Genomic DNA, 14,711 nt, shown 5'->3' with positions numbered 1-14,711 from the left:
TCATCATAAGCGAGCACTCGAGGTGACCCATATATGAGTTCAGTGGGGAGAACTGCTTCTGCCCCGTATACTAGGGCAAAGGGTGTCTGGCCGGTGGCTCGATTTGGCGTCGTCCTGATCGACCAAAGAACCGCCGGCAACTCATCAATCCAGCGCCTTCCACTCTTGTGCAGCCTGTCAAAGGTCTTGCTCCTTAAGCCTCGCAGTACTTCAGCATTTGCCCTCTCAGCTTGACCATTGCTTCGCGGGTGAGCAACGGAAGCGAAACAGACTTTGCTGCCGAGGTCTTGGGTATATTGCATGAAGGTGCGGCTCGTGAACTGTGTGCCGTTGTCGGTGATAACCCTGTTGGGTACGCCAAAACGGCACACTAGTCCCTTGAAGAACTTGACGGCTGACTGAGCTGTGACCTTCCTCACTGCCTCCACCTCCGGCCACTTTGTGAACTTGTCGATTGCAACGTACAAGTACTCAAAGCCCCTGACACCGCGGGGGAAAGGGCCCAGTATGTCGAGCCCCCAGACCGAGAAGGGCCAGGAGAGAGGAATGGTTTCAAGGGCTTGAGCTGGCTGATGAAGCTTCTTTGAATGGAACTGACACGCTTCACACCTGGTGACTAGTGTCGTCGCATCCTGGAGGGCGGTGGGCCAGAAGAAGCCTTGCCGAAATGCCTTGCCGACAAGGGCCCTTGACCCGATGTGGGATCCACATATGCCTCCGTGTATCTCTGCCAACAGCTCCAGTCCTTCCTCTCAAGGGATACACTTCAATTTCACACCATTCGGCCTCTTTCTGTATAGGACGTCATCGACGAACTGGTACATGGTAGAGCGACGGGCTACTTTTTCCGCTTCTTCCTGCTCCTCAGGAAGTTCCCCTGTTTGGAGGAATCGGACGGTATGTTGTGCCCACGCTGGAGCCTGGGGCTCGACGGCGAGGACTAAAGGCATTTCCTCTGCCATAGGAGCAGCTGTCTCGACGGCAAGAGCTTGACGCTCCGCCGGAGCTAGCCGTCTCGTGGCGGGCTCAGTGTCCCCGGCAACATCCTTGCCGGCGGCTCCGGGGAGCTCGGCGGGAAGGTACTTGCCGGGCCCTGATTTCCTCCTCTTGTTCTGCTCCGTTGATGGATCAACGGATGGCTGAGTTAGCTGAAGCACAAAGGTACCTGGTTCCACAAGTAGCTTGAGGGCAGCACGTTTTGACAGGTAGTCGGCGATATCGCTCTCCGCCCGGGGAACGTATTCAGCCTGTATACCGCCGAAACGCTCTTCCAGCTTTCTCACTTCATCGGCGTAGGCCTTCATCAACGGGCTCTTGTAATCCTTGTTGACTTGCTTGACGACAAGCTGCGAGTCACCCCTGACGATGAGTTTCTTGATTCCGACGTCCGCCGCGATCCTAAGACCGGCAAGCAGCCCTTCGTACTCGGCCGTATTGTTGGTTGACGCCTCCCTGGGGAAGTGCATCTGGATCACGTACTTGAGGTGCTCTCCAGTGGGCGCGACAAGCAGTACGCCGGCCCCGGCGCCTTGTAAGGAGAAAGCTCCATCAAAGTACATGATCCAATCGCAACTTGCCTCCTTGCCGTGGAGAGCAGTCTCTTGGGCTTCTTCGTCAGCCGTTGCGGTCCATTCTACAATGAACTCTGCCAGGACTCGGCTCTGAATCGTCGAAGTACTTTCAAACTTGAGGCCAAAGCTGGACAGCTCCAGTGCCCATTCCACAATTCTTCCCGTTGCATCTGGATTGTGCAATATTCGTTGCAGAGGGAGGCAAGTGACGACAGTGATCTCGTGTGCCTGGAAGTAGTGACGCGGCTTCCTCGAGGCCATAAGAAGGCCGAAGAGCAGTTTCTGCATGCCGGAGTACCTTGATCTAGCCCCCTGCAGGAGAGAACTAACAAAGTAGACCGGGTGCTGCATCATTTTCTTCTTCGGTGGCACTTCAACTGGCTGTGTCGTCTCTGCATTGGTGGTGTCGTGCTCTGTCGCTGCCATTACCTCGTCGTCAACCTCTCTCTGCGCCACTAGTGCGGTGCTGACCACCTGGTTCGTTGCCGCCAGGTATAGCAGCAACAGCTCTTGTGTCCTAGGCGTGACTAGTATCGGCACGGAGGAGAGGTACTTCTTCAAATCTTGCAATGCTGCTTCAGCTGGTGCGTGGGAATCCATCGGAGCGTCGACCCGGGGGCTCCACCGGACCCGGTTCGTCTTTGTTGGCCACCGCAACAAGGCTTCAGATATTGGCTCTCCATTCGTCGAGTTTCCCCATAGTGGGAGGAAAATCGAGGAGCAACTGCGCGCACGCCAGGGCTTCTGCTGGCGTTGGTGGCAGCGAAACCTGCACGGATCGCGACGCGCTTCGACTTCTGACCATGTTAGAAGGAGCTCTATCACGACCCCGCGGTCGCATGCCATCTTCACCAGCGCCTCGGCGAGCGGGCAGGTCTTCTACATCCCGGGAGTGGCGCTCGGGGCTCTTCCCACGGCGACGCCCGGGGTCTTCGGCCTGGTTACGCCGTTCGTCGCACGCTGCTTGAGAGGAGCGCGCCGTCGGCGCCGGCATGGGAGTCTTGGAAGCCCTCGCATCGCCTTCAGGCGGGGTGGCAGCGATCTTGGAAGGCCCCGCGCCACCCGCGGAGGGCCTGGCTCCGTCTTTGGATATGGCGGCATGCGGCCCGTTACCAGGTGCACGAACATCGCCGCCTCCCAAACTCCGGCTGCTGGGATGGTGTTGGTGTTCGCGAACGGCGCCCCGGGTCCTTTCTGCGACCGATCCGCTGCTCGCTCGCATCGGGACGGGATGTCCGGCTTCTGACGGGCCAACCGCCACCGTCGTCTTCTTCTTGGGCGCCATGACGATGAAGAAGCGCCGAACTAAATGCTAAATCCGATTCTCACAACTGCGCCCCCTACCTGGCGCGCCAAAGATGTCGGTGTGGAACGACACCTATGGGATCACAAGAATCCCTACTACGGTTGCGGGGCGCGGGGTTGCGAGAAGAGCGGATCAAACAGATAGCACATGGTTCCTTTACCCAGGTTCGAGCCGCGAGGATGCGTAAAACCCTACTCCTGCTTTGGTGGATTGTTTATCTGTGTTCTTGAACTAGCAATGGGGCGTGAGGAGCTCCAAAAAGCCGAATCCTCCTCCTGGTCGCCTTGGGCCTCCTTTTATAGGGAAAGGGGTTGCCACAGTGGCACACAGGAGGTGGAAAGGGTACAGTGATGCGAGGTTATCCCTCACATTACATGACAAGGCACCTTTAATGTGTCTTGCTTAGGTGTCCTTGCTTTATCGGGGACGGGGGAGAGCCCTGTCTCGTCCGTCGCCGCTCCCTCTTGCGTCGACACGCGCCCTGGCCAGCGGTGCCTGCGGTGCCATGTAGGCAGGCAGGCAGCTGAGGTGGCGCAGTGGTGGGTCTCGACGAAGATCCGCTCGCCGCCACGCAGGTGCCTGCCTAGCTGGTTGGGTCGGCAGCTCCATGCGACCGGTGGTGGAGGTTTGATTGGCGTCGGCCTGATGGTGGCCCTACGGGTGTTCTTGGCAAGGGCCTTGTGGGGCCCCGGCAAGGGTCTTGCCGTGGCGCCTGCTGTCATCCCCGGCAAGGTTCTTGTCGGGGGCCTTGTGGTCCTCCTTGGCTGGGATCCCGCCAAGGATCATCATCTTCTAAAGTTTGTATCTGATCTTGAATGTCTTCACAAAGATCTACATGCCACCACGGGGATGTCTCCCGAATCCTTGCCCCATGGGGGCAGTGGACTCAAGGGTGACTCGCTCTGTAGGTGTCGGGCGAGCTGCAACGGCAAGGGTCTTGCCGGGTTTGCTAAAACCGCCTCCCAGCAAGGATCTTGCCGGGGGAGTCCGCTTCATCCCCTTTGCTCTTTGTGGTCTTGGTCTTGGCGTCGTTCTGCTCCTCTCGAGCTTCGGTCTTACCTTGGCTCACCTCCCTTGCCTTGCTCAGTGTGGTGGTGCCCGTGGCTCGGACTGCCCGTGCACAGCTATAGGGGTACAAAAAGTGTACCCCTCTTTTTGTACACCGACACTTGCTTCCGTAAACTAGCATCTACATTCTATTCAACGCCTCGGCATGTGGGGCCTTAGCACAATGAATACTCGACTGTGTAAAACGAAGATTTTCCCGTCGCCGACAAGGATGGGGTGACGGCGGCGCGCTTTTTGACTTGCTCTAGTCCTAATAGTCATACTAGGTGGTCTAAGCACGTGTAGATTTATTCTTTTTCACGTCTCGTGTTCGTCGTACTTCCACGACTGTTCATGAATAGACGGTAAGTTATTCACGGGGAAACCCTTGTTGAGCGTGTTTGCGAGAGAGAGAGAGATTGTGCATGTGTGATATGTTAGAGACTGAGGCAATGATAACAGATTCTTTGTGTCTATGTGTGTGGAGGATAGAGAGAGACATGTACATGGGGCTTTGTGTTGTCTAACGTGGAGACACATATACATAATTAGAGAGTGAGTGTGTGAGATACACATGCGGACATGAGGAGAGATGAGGATCCAGGTAAATGGGTGTTTGTGCGTGTCTGTGTGTGTTTGTGCACGCGTTTGTGTGTGAGAGGCAGAGAGTGTGTGTGGAGTAGAGAGACCACTGATGATGTAAACCTAGTATAAGGGAAGGGGGGGTGGTGTGACATGTGTAGTAGCGAGATAGCACGGGTGCGGGCAGGGGGAGCAGATTATTTGGAAGAGACGTCGAGTGTGTGTGTAGGAGAGGGGTGTGAGAGCGAGAGAAAGAGAGAGCTAGCGACGGAGAGAGAGAGGAAGAGAGGGGGCGAGAGGGGTCGTTTGTGTCCATAAATGGCGTATAGATAGGGAGACAATGTTGATGTTGTGTGAAATTGGCCTATGAACGGAGACTCAAGGGAAGCAAGTCATCGTGTGTGTGATAGGGACTTCATGAGAGATCTAGAATAGATGGTGTAGAGAACAATGTGCAAAATCGAGAACGATTATACATTAGGGAGCTATGCAAAGAGTCACGACATATATGTATACAGGGAAAGAGCTGGGGCGAGTCCGCATGTGGGAGAGATAGAAAGAGGAGAGTGGTGCACAAGGAGACGAAGTGTGCTTGTTTGAAGTGGGGGTGGTGTGTGAGGTGAGTGCGCGAGAACCACATAACTAGGGAGATAGACGTTTGGGGTGACGTTTTGCGTGTATGGGAAATATACACTCTACATAGTGTGTGTGCTTGGGTAAGAGAGATAGCGGGAGACCTAGAGAGTGAGGGAAGAGATGTGTGCATGCTCGAGAGACAAAGTGATAGAGACCTATGTTGGGGTCTGGACTTTACAAGAGAGAGGGGTGTTAATGTGCTCGTGTGTTGGTGTTTGGGGGAGAGAACGACTTCTCTGTGTGTGTGTGTGTGTGTGTGTGTGTGTGTGTGGTGGGGGGGTTGACTTCAGATAAAGAGTGAGGTGTCTATATTTGAGGGACTTTAGCGTAATTGAGATATTGTGCACTCATGGTTGATCAATTTGTTTCACAGTTTGTACTATGAGATAACGATACTTTTGAACATGCGTGATATACCTTGATGTACCAGAATTACAAAGCTAAGATTGGAATTTTGGAATTCGACTCCATCATTAGCTTTTGTAATTCATTTAAACGGAGGTACATTTTTTAAGCCGGGATTTCGTGATTTCAAATTCATATATCAAACCTAGAGATATAAACATACCGGCATGTTCAAAATTTATAATCATCCACTTTATTCATACACATACACATTTTTGCTTTTGTCATCATATTTAGGATAAACACATTTGGAATTTCATTTGATTGGACCGTATGATGGTATTTGCTTGTAGTAGCTCAATGATCCATATTTGAATTGAATGGACAATCTAAGTTTCGAGTTAGAGACATTGATTTTCAAAACTTGCACATTTTTTTTGCGTGCAAAACAAACTAATTGTCGGCCATGATACCATAGTCGGCTGTACGAGAGCAGAATACTTATAATTTTAGGCGCCAAAAGCTTTCAAACTTCTCGCTCACATCGAAATATCACGCGCCCAAAAGTTTAGCCCTGCGATATTCCTGTTTTACCCCTGCCACATGAACGGAAAAGGGTCGCTTTGGTAACTCCATTGTTTTCGCCTCTTTGCCCCCAACATTCTTCCCCAGAGCCCCTCCCCTTCCCCTCCCCGACCCCCCCCCAACCACGGCAAGCCGCCGAATCTAGTCCTCCGCTGCAGCGGTGGACCTCACACCCTGCCGGATCTACCTTCCGCACCTTGGAACCCCCAACTGCCAACTCACCACTTCACCGGAGCCGCTTCAGCGACTAGCTTGTCCACCGCTCCAGATCTCCTTGACCGCCATCATGGTCCACTGCACCGGATCTGCTTAACCGGCGCCCTCGTCCACCACAGCGTAGGCCCTTCACTGACTCCCTTGTCCGCCCCTTCGCTAGCCCTTCATACAAGCACTCGTCCGATGCAACAGATCCGCCTCACCGAAAGCACTGTACAACGCGCCCCCCGAAGCCTTCGTCCACTGCACCGGACCCGCTCCACGGATGCCATATTCAACTCCACCGGCCCTGCTTTACCGACGCCGCAGCCTCATCAGGTTATTTCGATTTGTACTCCTTCGGTTTTTCTCTTTATCGTGCAACTGTTCACTTACCACAGATGAGCTTTCTTGTATGTCGACAGGCGCCGCGACCGTAGCACCGGAGCCGCTTCAGCGACGGCGACAGCCGGGCCAAACTCAACCGCAACACGAGCACCATCGATGATCCTTAGCTATCAAGTATGACAACGATACCCATACACCGCCAAGAATCAAGTACTATTATCCAACGGCCGGTGCCTGATGAAGCCATGTACCTAGGGTAGGGTCATGGACCTGTCCTAACTGCCCGACCCAAGGACATCCCTAGAAGAAATCACATTTCAATCGACTTTAAAGTGTTCCACTTGATGGACTCGAAGACACTCGACCATGAAGCAATCACTCGACCAAGATCCAACCACTCGACGACCAGGGGACCTAAAGCCACTCCGCACACTAACGTTCGGTCATTGAGTAGCTTTTATGGTCATCATAGCACTTTATTAGAGGCGTTACCAGTAACGCCCAACCTTAACGTACTTTAAACCCTGCATAACTGAGGGCCGGAGGGGTCTGGCGAACTCTATATAAGCCACCCCCCCTCCTCAGTGTAAAGGGTTCGCACCCCTGTAATTTACACACTCGTAACTAGTCGACCGCCTCCGGGCTCCGAGACGCAGGGCTATTACTTCTTCTGAGAAGGGCCTGAACTCGTAAACCTCGTGTGCTTACAACTTCTCCATAGCTAAGATCTTGCCTCTCCATACCTACCCCCCTACATTACTGTCAGACTTAGAACCACGACAGTTGGCGCCCACCGTGCGGCTGGTGTCTTAGCGACTTGTTGGAGAAGTTGCGATTTTTTCCGATTCAAATCATCATGGTTTCTGGCTGAGTTTTGGTGGAGGGCCGCGAGATCCGTCTCGGTGCGCTCACGTTCATCGCCGACGACTCCGCTTGGCTTCGGGAGGCTCCGCTCGACGTCGACGCGCTTCCTGTCCGCGGGGCGACGCACTTTCACGCGTGTGTCCGCGGCGTCCTCTTGCGGCAACCGTCGACCCATTATTGATCGGTCCCTGCATTGTCCTCCCTCCCTGTTTCCCGCCGGCGCAAGCGCTCCGGTCGGTCGAGACTTCAGCGGTGGGTGAGACACGCGGTGGCACGCCAGTCGGCCACCCTTCAAGTCGCGGCGATCGAGCCCGACGAGTCCCTCTACGGCTTGTTTGACCTGTCGACTGGCTCCGCAGAGACCGCATCCGAGTGCGACAGCAGTGATCCTGCGGCGGAGGTTCTGATGGTCGATGGACCGCGTGGCCCACCCGGTTTTTCCCGCACCGACGGAGGCGCTGGTGGAGGCGACCCGTCGCATCCCCATGAGGAGTATCTCCCCGAGCCTCTCACGTCGCTGCAGCGAGAAGAACTTCGTCGCCGGAACATGGATGCACTGCACACTCCTATCGTTAGAGAAACCCCCGAGGCCCGTGCCTTGGAGGACGCGCGCCTGGCCAACTTGGCTGAGCGCACTACTGGAGAACCTCTAGCGAGCACTCGACGAGCGTGCACGACAACGGGTTCCAGAATCCAGTCGCCGTCAGCTCTTTCCGCCCCCGTAGGTATATCAAACTCCGATTCAGAATTTAGCAGCTGCAGCCCGTATAGCAGAGTCGATTCAGCCTTCCTAGTCAGAGGCTGGCAGAGGCTTGCTGCAGATCAGAGCGTTACTCCGGGTAGCATGAGACCAAAATTCTGCTGTTTCTCAGTCACCGAACAGGATCCACAACAGATCCATTGCTGCGGACACAGTCCAGTCGGCTCACAGCCCAAGATTGCCCCCGAGGCGTGAAGGACGTGGAGACCAGCGGGATCAGTACAGGAACCGCGAGCAGTATGGTCACCGATTCGATCGTGACGATCAACGTCGAGTGCCCACCTCTCCCCCGAGGAGTGGATTGTACGTGCCTCGACAGCAGGATGACAGGCCCCCTCATAGTGTTGGGCGAAGGATTCCAGACGACCCCAGGGAACTAGGTTTTGATGCGAGATCCATTCTCGTTCAAGGTCTGGTCGACAGGAACAGAGCTCACCGAGAAGGTCACGACAGAGATGCACCTACCAGCAGCAGAGTGCATGTTTCAGGGCCACAGCGAGTCCTCCCAACTTCAGGTTGGCGACTGGAGTCATTAAGTTCACTGGTGAGTCCAAGCCCGATACTTGGCTTGAAGACTACCGAGTGGCTGTCCAGATTGGCGGTAGCAATGATGAAGTGGCCATGAAACACCTGCCTCTCATGTTGGGGGGCTCGGCCAGAGCATGGCTGAACCAGTTAGCACCTAGCAGCATTTACACTTGGGAAGATCTTGCCCAAGTGTTTGTCACAACATTTGAAGGAACATGCAAGCGACCGGCAGGGCTGACAGAACTGCGGTCTTGTGTGCAGAAGCTGAATGAAACTTTGAGGGATTACATCCAGAAATGGATCACGTTGCATCACACGGTTAAAAATGTGCCTGATCACCAAGTAGTCTGTGCCTTCAAGGAAGGCGTCAAGAACAGAGAACTGAATCTGAAATTCGGTCGAACCGGAGACGTGTCCCTGAATCGGATGATGGAGATTGCCACCAAGTACGCTAATGGTGAAGATGAGGATCGACTCGAGAGTGGCAAGCTCAAGTCAGTTGCCCAAGAAACCGGAGGAGGAAATTCCAATCGGAAATGGAAGCGGAAAGCCGAGCCAGCTGCTCCTGGGGAAACCTTGGCTGTAACTCAAGGAAAGTTTAAAGGGAAACCCAAAGGGCCTTGGAACCCCAAGAAAGTTAAAGACCAAGACGGAAATGATGTGTTGGATTTGCCATGTCACATTCACACAAAGAACGATGAAGAGGGTAAACTCATTTACCCGAAGCATACCACTCGATAGTGTCGGCTCTTGATCCAGCAGTTCCAGGGCAAATAGCCCAAAGATAAGGAAAAGGAGTCTGACAAAGTTGAGGACAAGGAAGATAGTGATGATGGATACCCCCAGGTCAATTCCACCCTGATGATTTTTACTGATGTTGAAAGCAAAAATCGACTGAAAGTTATCAACCGTGAGGTGAATATGGTAGCTCCAGCGACACCCAGTTATCTGAAATGGTCTCAGACTGCCATCACATTCGACCAGTCCGATCACCCAACGCACATTGCCACCCCTGGGAGGCAAGCTTTGGTGGTCGACCCAGTTGTCGAAGGCACTCGACTGACCAAAGTCTTGATGGACGGTGGTAGTGGTTTGAACATACTGTATGCAGAGACGTTGAAAGGGACGGGCATTCCGATGTCCAGACTCAGTACCAGCAACATGAGTTTCCATGGAGTCATTCCTGGGAAGAAGGCTGAGTCACTCGGTCAAATTGCTCTCGATGTGTGACGGTGTCCTGGACTAGGGGGTACTCACCACGTCGTCTCCCAATCTATTAGATTGGGCCGACGACCCCCGTGGCCGTATACTCATGGGCCAGTTCGGACAGCTGCTGCATACAAGGAAGATTCCACAAGACTTGGCGATCAAGACAAGGACTTCTCCCCACCGGCGTATTCGGCTAGGACTCTTGTTAACCTAGGCCTCTGGTGCATTATATAAACCAGGGCCAGGCTAGTCGATAGATGATAGACATACAACAATCATACCATAGGCTAGCTTCTAGGGTTTAGCCTCCTTGATCTCGTGGTAGATCTACTCTTGTACTACCCATATCATCAATATTAATCAAGCAGGACGTAGAGTTTTACCTCCATCAAGAGGGCCCGAACCTGGGTAAAACATTGTGTCCCTCGTCTCCTGTTACCATCCGCCTAGACGCACAGTTCGGGACCCCCTACCCGAGATCCGCCGGTTTTGACACCGACATTGGTGCTTTCATTGGGAGTTCCGCTGTGTGATCGACAAAAGGATCGATGGCTCGCCTGCAGATCAACTGCGACTTCGGCATCTTCGTCACCAGCTCGACTGGTCACCTTGGTTCGACCAAGAATTGTGCCCCGTGTTCGGATCATCATGTTCGGACGAGGGCCTTCATCAAACATCAACTCTGATCTCTATCAAGATCACGGAGGAATCATCCATGGAGCTCGGGGGCTCAACGTCAACATTGCCCTCAAGCGACCGTGCTGTTTTTCTGGACAGCGAACTCGTATCTTCTGCCACCACCTCCTCGAGTATCGCTTTGACGATCGCTTTGGTGGAATTGTGCGGAATTGAGTCTACAACAACCCTGGAAAATTTCGTCGAGTTCCGACGGAGGAATCTCTGGCAATCCACGATATACCGGAGCCCTGTCCAATCTGGACGGGAATTTGGATGTGTTTAGGGCGTGGTGTCTAGCTTCTAGCTCGGACGTCCTTTGGAAGATGCAACTATTGATCGGCTGCGGAATTCCTGTATCTACCAACTCTCAAAATTTCAACTCGATCCGACCGTCCAAACTCCGGGAACCTTCCGATTAGTGCATCACTTTTCGGATCTGTTTTCTGCGCGAAAACGAATCCGACCCAAGTTCATCTTTTCTATGAACGGGATTTCGGACATCCCTTTTGAAGGAAGTTTTGTATGGGGTATTGTGTTTTGTTTCCGAACACATCCCACTAACTTTAAGATCTTTTGAACATGATCTTCAACATCATGCTGGTGTCAAACCAGTCCGGCAATATTACTCCACGGCTGCCGACCTGCGCTAAGACACGGCGTCACTTTGTTGAGCCGAGCTCAACTTCTTTGGATCATCATCTCGGCAAGCCGAACAAGAGTCCGGCATCACGAAGGATAAATCATCACCAACATCGCCGCCCCACGGATTACACGGAGCGGGCATACCGGCATCGCCGCATGGTTGCTTCATCAAGCCGGCATCGACCACGTCACGACCTGCATCGACAGGGCCGCACTATCGCTTCTTCAAGCTGGTGTCCATCACGCCGACCTACTTCGACTCATCAGCTGACATCGGGGCTTCGACATCTCGGCTGGACCTGGGGCTTCGCCATCTCTTCATCAACCTACTCTGGACACTTCGGCGTCACTAGCCGACCAGCTCCGTCACGTTAGCTAGGCCGAGGGCTTTGCCTCGGCGAGCCAACCTTTACCAGCATTGTCATGCCGTCGTTTTATCGCCCATCAGGCAATGGGTGTGCGGAGCGAGTCCCAATTTTGGGAATCACCTTTCTTCGGATTGCTACAACAAATAAACCAGGTGCTATCAATCCCTAATATTTTTTGCTTGTTTGGGTTCATTTTTTCCAAGGAATTATTACTTTGGTTTGTCCATCATATGTACATAGGCCTACCAAATGGTGGCTGCATTCACGACAGTCGCATGGTGGTTCGGTCAGTTTCCGTACATAGTCCGGCGAACGCCGCATCCGGAGCTCGGACCGACCTGCGAATTCAGGCTTTGCCACGCCTTTACCGCATCACGCCGATGCCCTGCATCGACATTGACTTCGGCGCCAGGCCATATTTCTTTTATTACTCACTTTGCATAAATTATTCATTATGCAACGATTTTTTTTAATTATCATTATTACTATTATCTCCCGTTTGCACTACTTTTGTGCACAGGAAAATGATCCAGAGACTTCAGCGTCACTCTGCCGGTTTGCATCGACCGTGCTATGTCACCACTTCGGCGTGTCGAGCTCTCCGCTCCGCCACCTCGGGACCGGCTTGGGGGATAGAACCTTGTCCCGCATCAAGCTCGGACTGCGAACACATTAACTAGCTAAGTCGCTTTCATGCTCAAAGCTTTAATTTCTAACTTGTGTTCGGTTCGACCTAGCGTTATACTTTTTTGAAAAAAAGTTGCTTGTAATTTTTTTTCCTTGTCCAAACTTTGTTTGTGACGCATAAATTCAAATACCCCGTTTACTTGGGGGCTTCCTTTATGAAGCTTTTCCTGTTGCATATGATTATACTTGTATGGCTTCGTTCCTTGTTCGTGTATTACGCCACAATATGCACCATATTGACTTAAGCGATTTGCAAGCTGGGTTGCCTCACTCCTGTGTTTACCCCTACGTTCCCGATTGTTCGGCTAGGGAGTAAAGGGAGCACCTCTGCGATTGTCACGATCGGGTCGCCTGAGCCAGACCTCAGACTGGGTGAAGCCGAAAGCTAGTGCTCTTATAGTTTTCAATGATGGTCGGCACACAACGGAACTCATGAGTACAAAAAATCTATTGCACAAGTCTCATAATAACAATGAGCACTAAAGAAAGGTATCGGTGGGGGTACTATTTTCTTCGAAGATGCTTCTTACACTTCGCAGTAATATAGCATAAGTTCCCTGAGCGCGCTTTGTCTGTTACAGCCTTATGGCCTGATTGCCTGGTTATTGGAAACACCGTCGATATTCTCGACCGATGGAGTACATAACACTTTTCGGTCCTTGACCGAAGAGGGAGAAGCCGACGGTCGGTTAAGACGCGTTTAAAGTTCGGTTGAACATAGATATGATATAAGTACTTCGGTACATGCAATCATTCTCCTACCCAAGTCACTTGGGGGCTCTTAAGTTTATTTGAGCCGTTTTATAATAAGTGTTCTTCTTCTTAGTCGTTGCAAAGTTTTATTATTATTATTTATCACTCCTTTTTTCGACACGAGTCTGCGGTCACTAGCCGGGGAGCCTAATTTCTCTCTCACAGCCGCTAGAGTTTAGTTTGCTAAACTGGCCTGATGAGAAGTACTCCGCCCTCGGGATAGGAGGTTGAAGCCGTAGGCTGACCCGCTCGAAGTCTTGAGATAGGATGTATCATGTTAAAGCATGACAGAAGCAATTATTTTTTCTAAGACCAATTTTTGGATTGGCACCGAACACTTGATATTGTTCGGACGTCATGTTTTTACTGACGTTTCATGGTTTTCCAAGCTTTTTGGCACGTTTAAACTATTTGTGCTTTTCCAGCATTAGTCTCGCAGTGCAACGCCAGACACCTTTTAGGGATTCGGCAAAAACATTCTCAGATAATGCTATATATGCATCGGTTTCGAATTGTGTCTTCGGTCAATAGTTGGGTTGCCCGGCTCCTGCACTTGCTTCCTACGTTCCGTTTTGTTCGGCTAGGCGTGCAAAGGGAGAACCACTGCGATTGTGCTTCCAGCTCACATGGTTAAGCACCTCAGTGGAGAAAGCCGAAAACTGACTGTCACGATAAGCGTAAACTGGTCAGCGATCCGATGACTATGTTAAATAACAGGCCATTCATAACATTGGCCAAAGTGTTTACGGCTTGACCTCGACTGTCGCCGAACACTACCGGGGGCTATTAACTAGCCTCCCAAACTAAATCCTCGATATTTTGCTCTTACATTGGAGCTGAGGTTTTATGATCATGCTTAGCATGACAACCCAAAGAAAGGAACCGATAGCGGGACCATTTTCTTTGGAAGACATTTCTTTTGTTAAACAGTAATATAACATATCTCTCCGCGTGCCTTTCTTTATAAAACCGTATGGCCAAATTGCCTTGTTTGTCATAAATCTTTGCCCTCATAAATGCTTTATAAAGTAAGACAAACACTCCTCGGCTACGGGCCGAGGAGGTGGAAGCCAATGGTCGTGATTCTCCGGTAGAAACTTTGGGGCACTCTTTGAGGTTCTATGTGTTGGTTGAATAGATGAATCTGAGATTGTGTGATGCATATCGTATAATCATACCCACGGATACTTGAGGTGACATTGGAGTATCTATGTTACATTAAGGTTTTGGTTGATTTGTGTCTTAAGGGTGTTATTCTAGTACGAACTCTAGGGCTTTTTGTGACACTTATAGGAATAGCCCAACGGATTGATTGGAAAGAATAACTTTGAGGTGGTTTCGTACCCTACCATAATCTCTTCGTTTGTTCTCTGCTATTAGTGACTTTGGAGTGACTCTTTGTTGCATGTTGAGGGATAGTTATATGATCCAACTATGTTATTATTGTTGAGAGAACTTGCACTAGTGAAAGTATGAACCCTAGGCCTTGTTTCCTAGCATTGCAATACCGTTTACGCTAACTTTTATCTTTAGTTACCTTGCTGTTTTTATATTTTCAGATTACAAAAACCTATATCTACTATCCATATTGCACTTGTATCACCATC

Source organism: Triticum urartu, chromosome 2, assembly GCF_003073215.2.
Source record: "Triticum urartu cultivar G1812 chromosome 2, Tu2.1, whole genome shotgun sequence".
Classification (NCBI taxonomy): Eukaryota; Viridiplantae; Streptophyta; class Magnoliopsida; order Poales; family Poaceae; genus Triticum; species Triticum urartu.
Note: the sequence above shows the minus strand (reverse complement) of the source record.